Source organism: Puntigrus tetrazona, chromosome 1 (assembly GCF_018831695.1).
Source record: "Puntigrus tetrazona isolate hp1 chromosome 1, ASM1883169v1, whole genome shotgun sequence".
Classification (NCBI taxonomy): Eukaryota; Metazoa; Chordata; class Actinopteri; order Cypriniformes; family Cyprinidae; genus Puntigrus; species Puntigrus tetrazona.
Window position 1 is genome coordinate 25,095,993 of NC_056699.1, and position 16,624 is coordinate 25,112,616.

The 16,624-nt window shown below is 40.4% G+C and overlaps 1 pseudogene; it reads left to right on the top strand.

Moving 5' to 3' along the window:
* Positions 1-9,318: 9,318 nt before the first annotated feature.
* On the top strand, positions 9,319-14,421 carry LOC122349009 (annotated as a pseudogene).
* The last annotated feature ends 2,203 nt before the right edge of the window (positions 14,422-16,624 follow it).

Below are 16,624 nucleotides of genomic sequence, written 5' to 3' on the forward strand. Positions count from 1 at the left end.
AAAAGGAATAAACATTCGTCAGCCTTCGTGCTCCGGGAACCAGGTGGAGCAAGTAAAAGAACATAGTTTTGAGAATCATATTTGTCACCATTGACTATTGTACGACAAAAATACCGATATATTATAATATAGCTTCATTACTAGTCACACGCGGGCGCAAAATTAGAGATGTTTAATTTGGGGGTGAAAAGCCTATTCTGTATTGCATTCCGGTTTTCTCATACCGGCTCAAAAAGATATTAACTCGTTGTACCCGACTTTCTTCTCTGTCATATCCACACACCGTGATTTAGGCTTGGTCTTAATTAGGACATTTAAGCATTTCTTTATACGCATAGACAAAAAGGTATTCGAGACAAACAAAGACCGATGTTTTAAAATGTCACGTTTTCTTTCAGCTGAAGAAAGCTCAGACTTGCCCAGACTGTCTAAGTCTGTTCACCTTGGGGTTAAAGTCGCGATTGCGCGATAGTCCAGAACGAGAGATGTAAAGTCGCTATTCCTGAGAACACGCAAAAGTCATACCGCGATTTAATCGTTACGAACAGCTTGGTTACTTAAAGTTGGCCCACTTATAATTTAGGTTTTACCAATATTCGTTTTTCGATTAATGGCAGAAAAAACAGGTGATTTCCACTTTACAAATGACTTCGACGCAGCTTGTTTGCCATGCCGCCGATGTCTGTAAGTGGTGTCCCGAGTGTAAGCCGGGGCAATGTCGCCGTGCACCAGGGTGACGGCAGCGATTTCCGCTGATCACCGCACCATTTGACCGGGCAAACACGAAACGCGATCAGCGCATTCAAGTCATAACAAATGGGCAACGAGCCAATGTTGAGCGACCATCAGCGCCATATGTCGCACGCAGATTTGAGAACCGAAAGAATAAAGAAGGGTTGGAGACACAGAGGAGAGAGAATGAGAAACAGGAGATAAAACGCCACAGGGCAGCAGACTGCAAGCCGAAGATCACGGAATCGCCAGCCGCGAATAAGCGAGCTCATTACAGAGCTCCCGTTCGCGGCGGATACAGGTTAACACGTCAGCAGCGACTTCAACACACACACACGCTAAACAATACAGTATTCGAGCTGACTCACGCAATGCTCAGCACACCACAAAGCAATATCAAGTACACAGTGCTCAAGAACATGTAGCAATTTCTTAGATAATTGGTGAGCTTCTTCCTTGGCTTCCGGTTTCCGATGATCATTTACCGCGTTCACAGACTTTTGCACCAGCATTAGCCGCGAAAGGCGGAGTTTCTGATCAATTTAACATCATGAAAATCACTAATACGCAATCATTCAACCGAAAATTAGATGGCAGCATTAAAACATATTACACTTAAAATACATCGATTTAATCGATCAATTAAAAATATGGTTGCATTCTTTCATGTTTACTTGAGGTACTGAAATAAACTGTAAATGACAACTTATGAAAATAAACAGAAAATAATAGATAATATAAATAAAACTATAATAATGTTCGACACTGGTGAATGAAAAATTACACAGTTTCTGCAATAAAAATAGATTTGTGCCAGTTTATGAGTAGCAACCTATTTTGCAGTTGAATAGTGTGGTAGCATGAGAACAATGAAATACAATATTTAATGGTTTTTTATTTATAGCGCATATATAATGTACAGAGCAAATGAGAGAAATGAAGAAATTACTCATTTAAATTCAATAGTTCGACTTCATTTGAACACATTACGAAATTCATTGAGAGTGGGAATTAGGAAGACAGCAGCTATGATCACATGAGCATTAAAAATGATCGTGTCAAACTTATGAAACAAGTAAATGCAAAAATCAGTTTGATTGCAGGTTGTTCCTGACAGCTGTTTGAATAAACAAGAGTTACGATCACATATAAGAAGCGTGGAACATCATGGGTCCTCTCACAGATGAGCAACAGAGAAGTGTTGTTGTTTTCAGAGCAGTTAATTGGCCAGAGAGTGCCACGGCAGACGTACGTTGTGAACATGCCGATAGCAAGAAAAGCTGAGGGGGCGTTATTTCAGAGTTCCTCAGACACGAGACAGAAGTTTAGGAGGACGGTGAATGGCATTCTTCGAAAGATCTGACTTTCGATAACTTTCAACAACACTCTGAGAGCCAAAAGCATTTTGGGATTCTTGATGACACGCCACTGATGCATTGTGTTCAAAATGTAAGATATGTTCTCGATTCTTTCGTTAAGTCTTCACCCCCACCTTCCCGAGAATACGCAAAAGCAAGGTTTATAGTTATTTAAAACTTCAGATGATTCCTCAAATATGCTGAATGTTGTTCCAAGACTAACATATCAAACGCCCAAAAGAGCATGTCATTTGGCAAAATAACTAGGTGTAGCACCATTATAATTAATCATTTTCAAAGGTTGTCACCCTGCAATAATAACTTAACATATATGTTTAAAACTTTGCTTCACTTCAGTGCAAAGGAAACAATTCAGCTGAGATATCTGTTTTATTCAGGAACAATCTTCTGGTTGAAGTCGGTCATTCGCATTATATGCCTAATTGGTCATTCACTGGCAATTGCGATGGGTCAGACTTGTGTCATTAAAATGTTAGATTACGATGCTGAAAGGGCAGATTATTTAATTGCAGCAATACTTGCGATTAATGATGATTTATTTAAAAAAATAATGTTCAAATGAAAATAAAATAGTTGTATGCAGAAATGTAAACACATAGACTGTTAACAATAATAAAATAAATTGTTGATGTTTTGCCAATAAAAACATCAATAACATTTATTTTAATTCAATTACTTCTTTTTGATTAAGTACCTATTGCAGTTCAAGCAACAGAGGTTAATCAAGCAGTTTTATAAAGGGTTCATCTCACCAGGAAATTTCTCGATTCTGCCTCACACAATATGTGGGCAGTAGCTGACATTCTGCATGATAGCATCTCACTTCTCACCAGCTTATTGGCTTTTCCTTCCGGGGAGAGAGATATGAGGCAGGCATACTTCATTTGCTTTCTGCCCCGAGTAAAAGGAGAAAAGAAGATACCAAGAGCAGAGGAAGAATTTAAAATAAAGCCTACAGCAGGTTCACGCAGGCATCATACAAAAAGAGCCACTGCTGGCACGTCAGCACAGGCAGAGGCAGCTGGCGAGTGGGAGTTGGCACAGTTCACCTTCGCCTTGTCCTTCAGCCGCAGTTGTCAGACTTCTCTCAACTTTACAAACCGCCATTTCGGCAGTGCATTATGAAGCCGAATTACAGGGGAACTCCGAGACGCCGCGCCATCTTCGTAAGTCTCGGAGGCACATCCAAAAAAAATTATGATAAAAAAAGAAAAAAAAGCATTTGCTCTTCTCCGTGAATAAGGCAAGAGCAGTAGTCCGTCACATTTAAAATACATACTGCTTTCCGTGTTGCTTCGTCGTAGTATAGGTTTGCGCTTTTTGCCACGTTTTAATAATGCCAGGTGATTCACGCCATTCAAACTTTTCCAGGCGGTTTGATCGCCGCACCACTACCAAATCTTCCATGCCGTCTTGGCTCAGTAGTGGCCGATACTGCCGACCACGGTGAACTCCGGTCGATGAGCATGGTGATTATCTCCGGAGTTATGATGCGCAGAGATAGCACGATCTTCTGCTCCCTCTTTATTTTGAAGAAAATAATAGGGCTTAGGTCTTCATATATTCAGAGAAGATGTCGATTGAAAAGAAAAGCACGTTCATTTGTTTGCGTTAAAACACAAGCTCGCCATTCTTCGTTTTAAAGAAATTTTCATTGTGCAGAACTGAGCTGTACGAGGGCCCGCAGAAAACCAGAGGAAAGAAGGAAAGCCAGAGTTCGGACTTGGGGGTCGTGAGCAAATGACATCGTTCATTGGGCCCTCCGTTAGTTGCGTTATTTCTCGTCAATCAGCAAAGCCGAGGCCGGTGCTTATTCGAATTTCAGACGAGTTTGAAGACATCGACTTCTTCTACCTGAAACCAGCTTCGTGCCAGCAGCATCCTGCTCTGCTACCAAAGAAATAATGCGAAATTATATTACTGTAAGCTTATACAGAAGCCTCACGATACGTTCGAAAACGCGTATTGAATCGTGAATTAAAAAGTCAGCGTCGCGGAGCTTCAGTTCTGAATGAATGACGAAAAGTAGAGCAGTTATATTTCAGATCGTAAAATGTTATGGGATCAATAAAAACAGTAAACATAAATCACCCACACCTATTGACCGTAGGTAGCCGTCGATCCTTATTTCTGCTCCCCAACAGTCTACTCATCAGGCTTGACCAACACCAGCGCGAGTTGTCGACATGCAGGTACACATCATCACAAGAGCACCATCGGGCCCGAAAATAAAAAATCATGCTTTTTTCTTCAAGTATTCCCAAGATGTTTTGTGGTCAGTCGCAGTGTTACCAGGTAATATTAACGAGTAAAGTTTACAATAGTCAGATACGTGAGCGCAGTGCTTGATGCATGGAGTTGCTTACAATCGAATCCATGCTAATAAGCTCGCTATTGAAAAATATCCGCAGCACATTTGCAGACACAGTTTTGAGTTTGCAAAACAGGCAGAGCCGCATTTTTCACTAGCTTAAACAACAAAACATTGCACGCAACAAGCTGCCATTATCACTGCCTTTGTTCAATTAATTATTCGCTCTCGCAGTGGGGTGGTGGTGTTAAGGGGTGTCATTTCGGCAGCATATGTAATGACTTTCTGGATACCGCCGCGTTGTGCTGCTGTGTGAAAGAGCGCAGCCTAGAACATTCTGAGGAGTTGCACCATGTTAACGATAGATTAAAGCCATACAGTTAGCAGGAAACTATCTGCACTGCCCTCGAGGTAAACAGCATGAATGGATTTCACCCAGATTTGTAGCTATGGGCACCCGTCGCTAGCACTTAAGCTACAAATCCCTCAAATGCTTGCAAAACACCCGCTCTTTCACACAGCCGCTTATTGTAGCCAAGGGCATCAGAGTCCTTACTGCACATAATTTACAGTAGAGGGAAGTGATTATAACACCCACCCAACACTACCCACCCTACCAATACCACTGAAATGATAATCTGGAGTGGAGGACAAAGGCTGGTGGTGTGAAGAAAACGCTTGTTGGTAGTATCGCACGTTTTTGGGCAACATAAGCCAATTGAAAAAATGCAACTCTGCCTACATTTTTTGCAAAACTCCAAAACTGTGTCTACACATAAATACCGCAGTTTTAGCTTTCAATAACGGGCTTATTTTAGCATGTCCCTCGATTTGTAAAGCTAATACATTGCATCAAATACTTCATCCCGTATGTATGGCTTTTTCTGATATTGTAAACTTGCTCGTTAGTGTACTCGGTAAAGCACTGCATTTGTGCAAAATGCTAGGGTATGCTAGCGAAAAAAAGCATGATTTTTTTATTTATTTTCAATTTGATGGTCTTACGAACATTTTGTTGACAATATTTGCACCTGCATGTCAACTAACTTTCATATAAGTATAGTAGAGTATTAGTAGACTGTTAGGTTAGAATAAGTTGACAGCTACCTACAGTCAATACAGTCTTTGTAAAAACATTGATTTATATTTAAATACTATTTTGGGCTGGTCTCATAACCCATTTAATCTAAATGCATACTCCTACTTTTCTATTCATTCATTCCAAATTTTGTAACCTATGACATTTGGCTTTACAATTCCACGATTCAATACGCGTTTTCCACATCAATGATATCGTAGGGCTCTGTATGTGTTAGAAGCATGCAATATAATTTCACATTATTTTTCCAATGAGGCTAAGTATGGTAAGCAGAGAAAGATGCTGCAGAGCTGGTTTCCAGGTTAGAAAGTCGGTCTTTATGTTAAACTCATTCTGGGAAAATTCAGATAGCGTTACCAGCTGAGCATTAGTCTTCAGCTTTTTGTACTGATTACTGAGTGAAGCGCTGCTTTCTGGAGAGGGCTGAAGTGAATAGTGTCCATTTTGTCTCCGACTCCCCAAATTCCCGAACTCTGGCTTTTCCTCTTCCTCTGGATTTTCTGCAGGCCCTCAGCCAGCTCCAGTTCTGCACAATGAAATTTCTTTAAAACCACATCTGAGGGGAATGAGAGGCATTGGCCAGACCTGCTTATAAAATCCTAAATGGACATGCTTTTCAATCGGCACCGCCTCTGCAAATATGAATAGAAAGACCGTTTCATTATTTTTCTTCAAAATAAAAGAGGAGCGGGGGAGGTCCGTGCTATATCCCGCCGCCCCGGCCTGTGAAACTCCGAGATCTTGGGGGATAAATCACTGATAGCACCATCCACGGGTTCCTGTGTGGTCAGCCGGGGTGCTGTCTCGGCCACTTCCCTGGCTCGTGGGTTGAGGGAAAGTGTTTTAGCTTTAATACGCGCATTAACCGGGTTGACGGGTGGTGTGTGTCAGGATCTCTGTAACCACCTGGAAGGGCTTGAATGGCCTTGAGGGCGGTGAACACTGCGTGACTTTCTTAAACCGCGGAAAGCCAAAAGCACCAAACCCTCTCTGCATTTAGCTAAAGGCAAACTAAGCATTTTTAAAAAGCTGAATGTATTTTAAATGTGACAGCTTATTTTCTTGCCTTATTCCGGAAGAGCAAATGCTTTTTTTTTTTTTTTTTTCTTTTTTTTTTTTTTTTTATATACTTTTTTTTTATCGAGGTTGTGCCTCCAGGGGCCCTCGCAAATTGGCACGGTCTCGAGGTTCCTGCTGGAATTTCAGCTTCATGCAATGCACCGAATGGCAGTGGTTGATAGTTGAGAGAAATGGGCTCTGATGGCTGCGACCGAGAGGAATTTGCAAGAGGCCCCTGATCGAATAAGGTGGAACGCTGGCGCCGTCCCCACTTCATGGCTGCCATAAAGTCAAGAACCCTGTACTGACGTACCGGGAGAGTCGCGGTGTCTTTTGTATGATGCCCGCGTGGACTCCTCCTTTAACGCTAATCAACCGTTTTAAGTTCTTCCTGTTTCTATCTCTTTTCCTTTACTCGGAGACAGAGACTAGGGGCTTAAATGAAAAATATGCCTGCCCTTAATCTCTCCCAGAGGAAAGCCAATAAGAGCTGAGAGGCGAAATGAAGAGGGGTAAGGATGCTATCATGCAGTCTTCCAGTGAGGGCCTTTCAGCCGCTACTGCCCTGCAGTCACATATTAGTAATGAGGCTTAGCTAGGGATAAGGTTTCTTAAGGTAGGATAAGACCCTTTATAAAACTACTTGTCCAGATTAGCCACCACTCCTGACTAAGAGTTGAACTATTTAAACCACATACTGGAATTTGAACTACTAATAGGTTACTTTAGTAAAAAAAAAGTAATAATTAAAATAAATGTTATTTATTTGTGATGTTTTATTGTAAAACATCAACAGAGGTTTTATTTTATTATTGTTAACGGTCTAATATTGTTTACATTTTTCTGCATACAACTATTTTATTTTTTCATTTGAATCATTATTTTTTTTTTTTAAATCATCCATCATTAATCACAAGTAGTTTATACAATTAATCATCTGCCTTCCATCGGCATCAATCAACATTTTTGTGGCTCAGAGTCTGACCCATCATAATAATTCGCCAGTATGACTCGCGAATATTAATTAGGTATATAATGTTCGCCCAATAACTTTTGAGTTTGTCCGATTGACTGCAGATGTGACCGCTGGCAGAGGATTGTTCTGTCTCAAAACGGATATTCCCGCTGATACAATTTGTTTCCTTTGCACTGAAGTGAAGCAAAGCAAAACATATATAAGCTTAAGTTATTACCCAAAAGCAGGTGGAATAACCTTTTGGAAAGTGGTTAATTATAATAGCTTGCTACACCCCTAGTTAATTTTGCCAAATACGACATGCTCTTTGGAAGAACGTCCTGTTGGTCTTGGAACAACATTCCCAGCATATTTTAGGGAACTGTTTGGGTCTTGGGGTTTAAATAACACTATAAACCTTGCTTTTAAAATATTGTTTGGGCTTATAGGGTTTGGGGGTAGGATAGGTTAGGACTATGTTTGTTTTTCCAGAACCAACGAAGGATCCAGGAACATAACTTACATTTTGAACAATAAATACATCAAAAAAATATACAACAAGTGATCATCCCAAGAACTTAAAAATGCTTTGTGGGGAAATGTAGGCGTTTCTCGGAGTGTTGCTGAAAGTTATCAAAGCTCAGATCTTTCCAGAGAATGCCATTCATATCACCGTCCTCCTCCTCTCGGCTTCTGTCTCGTGTCTGAGAGACTCTGGAAATAACGCCCCTCCCAAGCGCGCACTCTGCACACACTCCTCCCGCCCGTGGTTTTACAGCAGTACGTCTGCCGAGGAAATGCACCATACACCTGCTCTCTGGCCAATTAGCTGCTCGGAAACAGCAACCTTTTGCTCCCAAATTAGGACAAACCGCTCATTCATGCCTGGAGTTTTGCCTGTGGCACGGTGGGCCGCCTACTCGTCCTCTGAGTCGTGTTTTGAACATTCAAAAACAGCTGAACCTCAGGAACAGCCTGCAATCAAAACTGATTTTTTTGCATTAGATTGATTTCACAGGGACATTTGATCATTTTTTTAATGCTCATGGTTTCCGACTACATAAGCTGCTTTCAAGTCTTCCTGGGAATTTCCCTACTCTCAATGAAAAATTTCTATGTGTGTTCAAGTGACTTCTGGTCAGACTAAATCAGATTTATTAGGTACTTTCCATTTTCTCATTTTGCTTTTCCTAACAATTGCTCACTAGTGCACTAAAAATGAACTGCAAAGGCTGTGCATTAAATGTGTATTTCATTGTTCTCATGCTACTCACACTATTCAACTGCAAATAGGCTTGCCTACTCATAAACTGGCTAACCATATTTTTCTTGCAAACTTTATTGCTGTTTTTCATCCTAGCTACACCAGTGTTATTTTAGTATCATACATTATTATAGTTTTTTATTTATATTATCTATTATTTTCTGTTTATTTTCATAAGTTTTAGTCATTTTGGGGTTTTTTTGGTGGTTTTTAGTCTGTGTAGTTTTAGTTTATTTCAGTACCCTCAAATTAAACATAGAGAGAATGCAACCATATTTTTGATTGATCGATTAGAAATGTTATTTGATGTATTTTAAGTGCTTAACATGTTTTAATGCACCATCTAATTCCTTTCAGCTGAGATGATTCGTGATAAATGAGTTTTCACTCTGATGATTAAATTGATCCAAAGCTCCCGCCTTCACTTTAGGCTAAATGTAAGTGCAAAGTCACTATTTTAGACACGGCAAAAATAGATCATCGGTAGCTGTGAGAGTCAATTATCTAAGAAATTGCAGCATGTCTCGGAAATTCACTGTGTACTTTGATGTGCTTTGAGAGTCGAGAGCATTGCTTGTGAGTCAGCCTGATCTGTGTGTGTGCGTGTGTGTGCTGAGTCCGCTGCTGACGTGATTAACCCTGCTTTGGGTCTCCACCGCAGACGGTCGGGGCTCTGTAATGAACTCCCTTTATTCACTGGCTAATGATTCCCTTTGATCTTCAGCCCCGAGACCTCTGGTCTGCTCTGCCCTGTGGCGTTCCCTCTCCTCCCTCCCCTGTTTCTCATTCTCTCCTCCTCTAACCCACGCTCTGTCTCTCCCAACCCCTCTTTATTCCCTTTCTTCGGTTCTGCCCCAAAATCCTGCAGTACACAATTCACCTCATCATCACCGGTGAGGTGCTCAACTCTAGTGTCGTTACCTATCGTTATGAGCTTGAAATGCCTTGGTCACGCTTTTTTTCCTTTGTGTTTTGCGTAGTCAAATAGTGCCGGTGGTCCAGCTGTCCCATGCCGTTCACCTCACCCCTCTGATCACATACAGCGACGAGCACTTCGCCCCGGCCCACACTCGACACCCACCCATAAGACATCAACGGCTACAAGGTAAAACACGTCGTATAAACCACAAACCATTAAAGTCATTTAAAATCACATGACATACACTGCCATTGGTCGGGAAAACAGATATTTAAATATAAAACTTAAATTATAAAGTTTGGAATTGCAACTCTCAGGAACCAAATCCAAACTTCAATTGTGTGATTACAAAGTCAATTATGACTTTTTATAACGTGTTCTCAGAATCATGTACTTTACATCTCTCAGTTCTGACTTTATACCCACTATTATGGAATGTCTAGTCACTTAATCTGACTTTTAACCCTGGCGGTTTGTCGTGACAAGACTCTCTAAGACTAGTCCTAGATTAAACTGTAAGTCTGAGCTCTTTCTGTAGCTGGAAAGAAGAAACTTGCAATGACTGATTTTGAAACTTATCAGTGCTGTGCTTTGTCCTCAAGATGCACCTTACCAATGTTTTCTTTTGTCCCATGCATGTTTATAAAAAGTAATTTAAATGTCCTAATTAAACTTATGATTAAGCTTCCAAATCTCTACAATTGTGATGAAGAAAAGTCTGAATTATGTAGATGGAAACTTTTGCATTGACAGAAGAAAGTCAGATTTGTGAGATTAATCTTTTAATTCGGGCATCGGAAACCAGATACAGTATAGGTCAAACTTTTCACCCTCTAAAATTAAATATCTCTAATTTTATTGTTCTTCTGTGTCTTTCATACTCTGTATGGACTTATGTCTGTGAAATATATTATGCAATATATCAGCATTTTTTGTCAATATAATGGAAGCCAATGGTGACCCAAAATTGCTTATTCTCCAAAATATGTTCTTTTTCTGCTCCACAGAAGAATTAAATGGCAGTTTGCTATAGACAATGAGAGGCTGGAGCAGGAATGTTTATTTTTGGTGACTCTTTCTTTCATGTTTTAATGTTATTTCAGTGTTTCTGTGCACTCTTTTCTATTATCATTGATCCTCAAGAGACACAAGCTTATATACTTGCACTATAATAAGCTTAACAGTCATTTCTTGACTAGAAACTTATTTCTCAAGCTGCTAAAAGAGGTAAGCAAAGTTGCAAGGGGCGGGAGGTTTTTGCAGGTGTTGTTGCATCGCGAACCTAACTCCATATGCGCTCCTGGCAGGCTTATCACCTCTGTGGCCGACCATGAGGAGTGGGCAGACAGGATGTGATGAAGCAGAGGAGGTCTGGAGAGATATAGCTAGCCTGAAATGGAGGCCGCACGCCAATAGTGAGATTGGCCAGTGATCCAAAACTTGCTCCAGTTTCTACACAAACACAATATGGAGTCACCTATTCATCAGACATAATATGCTGAGGGGTATGAATTGAAAATAAAACACTTGCTCTAGAGTAGCCTTTTCTAAGATTTCACTACTCGGGTCGACGTGAAAATCAAAACGGGACTCTTGTTTACCACTTAAACACACATTCCTGGTTCTGCAGGTGTATTATTTCAAAGAAAAACAAATGTCTATCTGGAAATCTTCATCCTGTAGAAATGATTTCCCTCTTTTCCGCTGAGGTCAATCTAGGCTGTGCAGGAGGAGAAATGTTGTTGGCCAGTGGTTAACGCAATAATTAAGTACCCATTTCGCTCCCTTTTCTGTACACGTGTGAATCAATGGAGAGGAAAATGATGATGCTTGGAGATGGAAGGGCTGTTTTTAAACTGCACGTTCTTGCTGTGTGTGTAAGGTATCTCTAGGGCTTTGTTGTTGCACGCTGGACGCCTTTTGACAGCTTCTAATTTAGCTCCTAGGGCCTTATCACTTTCTTCCTCCTCGATTTACGGCTTTATACACAAACACAGCCCTGACCTTGGTTCAGCCGTGCGAGCAAGTAGAGCGCAGTACTCGCGGTATGTTTGGAGTGAAGGAGAAGTTTAGTACTGCAGGCCACACTGACATCCATGGGCACATGTGAATCATACTTCAAAGTGGGCTTTATTAGAACAGCGTAAAGTTATTCCCGCATCATCCTGCCGTGATCCGCTGGCGTACCGCATTCTCGGACTGTGAGGGGCCTGACCGCCAGATGCCACACCGTTGTTGCTCAGATGTGTCTATCTGATACCACACGCGCCATCGTTGCTTTTTCCTCATCCGCTTCCTTCTTGAATCCTTGTATGCAGGTATGCCCAGGCATCAGTCCTGACCGGATATCTCTAATTTCTACCCTCTCTCCCAGGAGTCGCACAGATGACTCCTCCGGCTGGGATGGTGAGCGCACACGGCCAAACGGTTACAATTAGAGAACGCTTTTGCTGGACAATCTTGAAAAGAATGGGTTTGAGTGCTCATCGGCAGATCAGGATGTACTGGAGCTACTTGTTTGAGTTGAAACAATAAAATTACTACATAAATTGATATTATATCCAGAAGAACTGGGAAGATGCATTTAGAATTGTATTAATCAATCAATTATTTAATTAATTTATCGATGATTAGGCCATATAATCCAAAAACTACATTTTTAAAAATTGAATTGAATTTTATTATTTTTTAGCGTGAACTAATAGCAACCTAATAATCTGGATAGTGAATCGACTGATTAACCACAATACATTATTGTTTCTGATCTCAGGTTCTCTCATCACATGGTACCAGGCCCTCCTGGACCCCATGCCACAGGAATCCCCCATCCTGCCATTGTCAACCACATGGGTGAAACACTTCGAACCACAGTACGACACAGACCTGATGCACATGTGAGTATCCCATTTAGTGAACTGCTTAGCGTTTCTAGAGCATGCTAAATATACAATATTATGCTTATTTTCCCTCACAGCAAATATGTTTACCCTTCCTGCTGTCATTATTAGATTTTTGAGCTGATATCGATTATTTGTGCTCCATTATCTAATAATATGGTTAACTTAACATTAATTAATCTGTGCATGTTTCATTTTTGACTTAAGTTTACTAAAATGCTCAAAACTGACTTACCAGTAAACATGACACTTCCTCATTGATGACATGCAGACTTCTCAATCACTTTGCAAGTTTATGTACGCTCTCGCGTCCACTTTTTTGAGTACAGTGCCCTCATCTCAAAATCCAGTCAACAAAAATGATGCATTAAAACCAAGTTCCGGCCCTACATTTAAAAAAAAAAAAAAATAAATAATAAAATTCTCACTACTTCTGTTTCATCATGATTTTCAGTTTTAGTGTTTTGACTTTTTCATTTATTTAGACACAATTCTCTTGAAATTTGTCATCTGCAATCTATCCGCATGAAGTCATAACACAAAGTATCTGCTGTGAAACATTTATTATTTTCATCTAAATTAGACCACTTCAGGAGCCATGCAGTCGGGTTTGAGTTATCAGGTCCAGGTCACCAACGGGAGTGAAATACTGGGAGCTGTAGGTCTTGAGTCACAGAGTTGGAGGGAATATGAAGGTTTGGTTGCCATTACTGGTGAAGTAATCTCTTTGCATGAAAGCACCCAACTGGACATAATTAAAAGCACTGCTAGCTTCTTCTGCTGCACTGGCTCCCAGATTTGTTCTCTCATGCAGCCCTCCGACTGGCGGCTGGAATCAGACATTCGCGCCTCACACTCCAGCGGGCGCGCTTTGGCAGCCGCTTTCAGCACCACCCTCTGAGCGCTCCCTCTTTGTATTTCCCCTGTATCACTCGAATAATTCTTCCTATGTTTTTTTTTTTTTTTTTTTTTTTAACTCTTTCCTCCCAGGAAACCTCAGCACGAGCAGAGAAAGGAGCAGGAGCCTAAAAGACTCTCACATCAAGAAACCCCAAACGCTTTCTATGCTGTATATGAAAGAGATGCGTACCAATGTGGTGGCCGAATGCACGTTGAAGGAGAGCGCCACATCAATCAGATCCTCGAGCGGAGGGTGCGTATCCATCTCACCGATCTACTTGCACAGCTGGGTCTATTGTAGTTAGCAACTCAATTTTACAAGTACACACACAAGCTGACGGAAATCAGAAATCTGGGCAGGTAGCGCCTTTAACGCTCCATTTTGGAATTGGCGCGCGGGGGACCGTCAAACATATTTAATGCTTTAACCAAAGCCTCTGCGGTTCGAGAAGTACCAGCCACAGCAAAGGACCGCTTTTGGCGGCAGTGTGTAATTAGCACCCTGACATGGTTTGAAGTAAAGCGCCACACTAAATTGGAACCAGTGTTTTGATATGAAATCAAAGTTTCGTTTTTTTCTCCTTCCTTTCTCTCATCGCTGCATATGTTAATCTCTTCATCATGTTCCATTCCACCCCAGGCACGCGGCACATGCACTCCACACATTTACCGTCACTACACACACACGCACACGCACTCAATGTTTGAGAGTTAATAAGGATTTTTAGCAATACGCCAGCAATGCGCTTTGGAAGGAAACTAAAAGTGCATGTCAGTAATTGACTACTTTCTTTCCCTCTCTAATCTCCCTCTGCACCGAACAGTGGCATGCTTTATCTCGGGAGAGCAAGCTAAGTATTATGAATTAGCCCTGCCAAGGAACGGCAGCTCCATATGCAGCTTTAATCCAGGATGGTCTGCTGAGAGACAATTATGTAAGTGTCTACACTAACATACACTGCCTGAGAGTGAGAGTTGGTGTCAGCCATGTGTTGATTGCATGAGAGTAAATATAATGCTTCTCTTTAAAAGTGGAAAATATATGCGTATTGCTGTTTGCTTAGTAGTCCAGATGATTACCTTATAAAAATGTGAGTTTGAGGTTGTGTCAGAAAAGTCTAAAGGGTATTTGCTTGAAGTCTGAGTGACCAAGGTGTAGAACAAAAGTATTCACATAAAGCTAGAAATAATTGGGCGTTTCACCCAAAAATGACAATTCTGTCACAATTTACTCACAATCCAATAGCTTCAAACTTGCTATTGGTTTCCATTTTCTGTTGAACAAAAAAAATATTTTGAAGAAGGTTATTAACTAAACAGTTGAGAACGTAGCCGAGTATTTTTTTTTTGGGGTGGGGTACTCATCAATTGTTTGGTTACTACCATTCTTTGTGTAAAACAGAAAAGAAATCTATTAAATGTTTATAATATGCTGACACAACGTTTGAGAGAAATCGTTTTCTGTTTATATTTGTTGGATAACAAATACATTGGGCTTCATTAGCTGCACAGATTAGAGTAAGTGGCTCATAAAAGCAAATTGCATAGAATTTGTTGATTCGAATTTCATAAAAGGGTTTTAAATACAAAGCGGACTGGAATTTCTGTCTCGATCAAGATTCTGTAATGACTGATTTACATTAATTTGTTCTTGAAAAATGTACACACAGAATTTTGCCAAAAATCTGCACAAACGCCTGCATTGTGCCAATTTACGTAAAAATACTTTGAGTGATTCGTGAAATAAAGTGAAGCAGCATTTGTAACTTGTTTTTCAATGCTTCTTTGTAAATTGCATAAGAATGACTCGCGCAGTTCGTAAGTGAGGCTCAGAAACATGAGCACGCAAGAAATTGTGAAAATATGTTCTTACATAAATCGATGCTATTATACTAAAAATTTTAAATGACAAATTTTTGTTCGATTTCTTCTGCTTATGGACTGTCGATTACTTACCTTATGATCATTCTATTCTATTTGAAAGTTCGTGTGTGATGGGTGTGAATGGCCATTAAAGCTTCTTTATTTTAATGAGTAACTGCCTTCAGACACAATCACTAAACTCCTACATGCTGGTTAGGTTTTCCAGAAGAGACATATTGCTAACCCGTTAACTCAATATTATTACATTTATGCAATTAGTCCTTTATTTTATACAAATGTGGCAGATATCAAGGCAGTTGGCTTGTAGAATTCACATCCAAAATTTATGTTGTGATGACAACTTTGGACGCCTAAGTTTTAACTGGCATAAACCTCACTCAATATGAGAGTGCCAGGATGTGCTACAAACTAAAACCTGGCTTCTACACTAAATCACCAAATGGAAAGGCAACAGGGCTAAAACGAAACACTTCAAAGACAGATGAACTTTCATCTCCACTTATATATTAGTGGTGGGAGCACACTTGTATTTACAGTGCTGAGGATTCTGAGCGTATCCATGCTCTGTCATCGACGTTCTACTGCTCTGGGCTTCTTGGTTCTGTCAGCCAGGGCTAGGAATACATAGATTAGTGACTGAATAAGTGGATTATCAGACTTTACAGCAGGCAACCAAAGCGTGGCTCATATTGGACTGCAAAATGACAGTAGCGGCGCTTATCTATACCTATAGTCATCCTGCCAGGGGATTTTGGGTAAGCTACAAATCTTAAAGCAGTCTCAGACTTCTCACTCTAGAGGAGTGTTTGTCGTGTCAATTGGAGCAGGGGCAGATGTTTTATTCTTGTTTAAACTCTTCCGATTGGTGATCAGGCCACACAATCCAGGATTTAATTTAGAAAAGAGTTTCAGGATTTCATTTTGGTGATGTGATTGAAGCCATTCCATTTTATTGAATTTTTTCATTTTATTTTGATGATGTGAAGGGAAAATGTTCAATTTTCTAATTCTAATACATGTTGAATTAAATCAACAAACAGCAGACGTGATGTTGAAATATTCATTCATTATTTTATATAGGGGAAAAAAGAAGCGGAAGAGGGAAAAGATCCAGGAACCTGCTTCCAGGTAAGACTCCCAAAACCTCCTACCCCTGCTATAATTTGTCACGTTTCATTAATGTATATGCGACTAACTTAGCTTTATGCTAACTAGTTTGTAAATA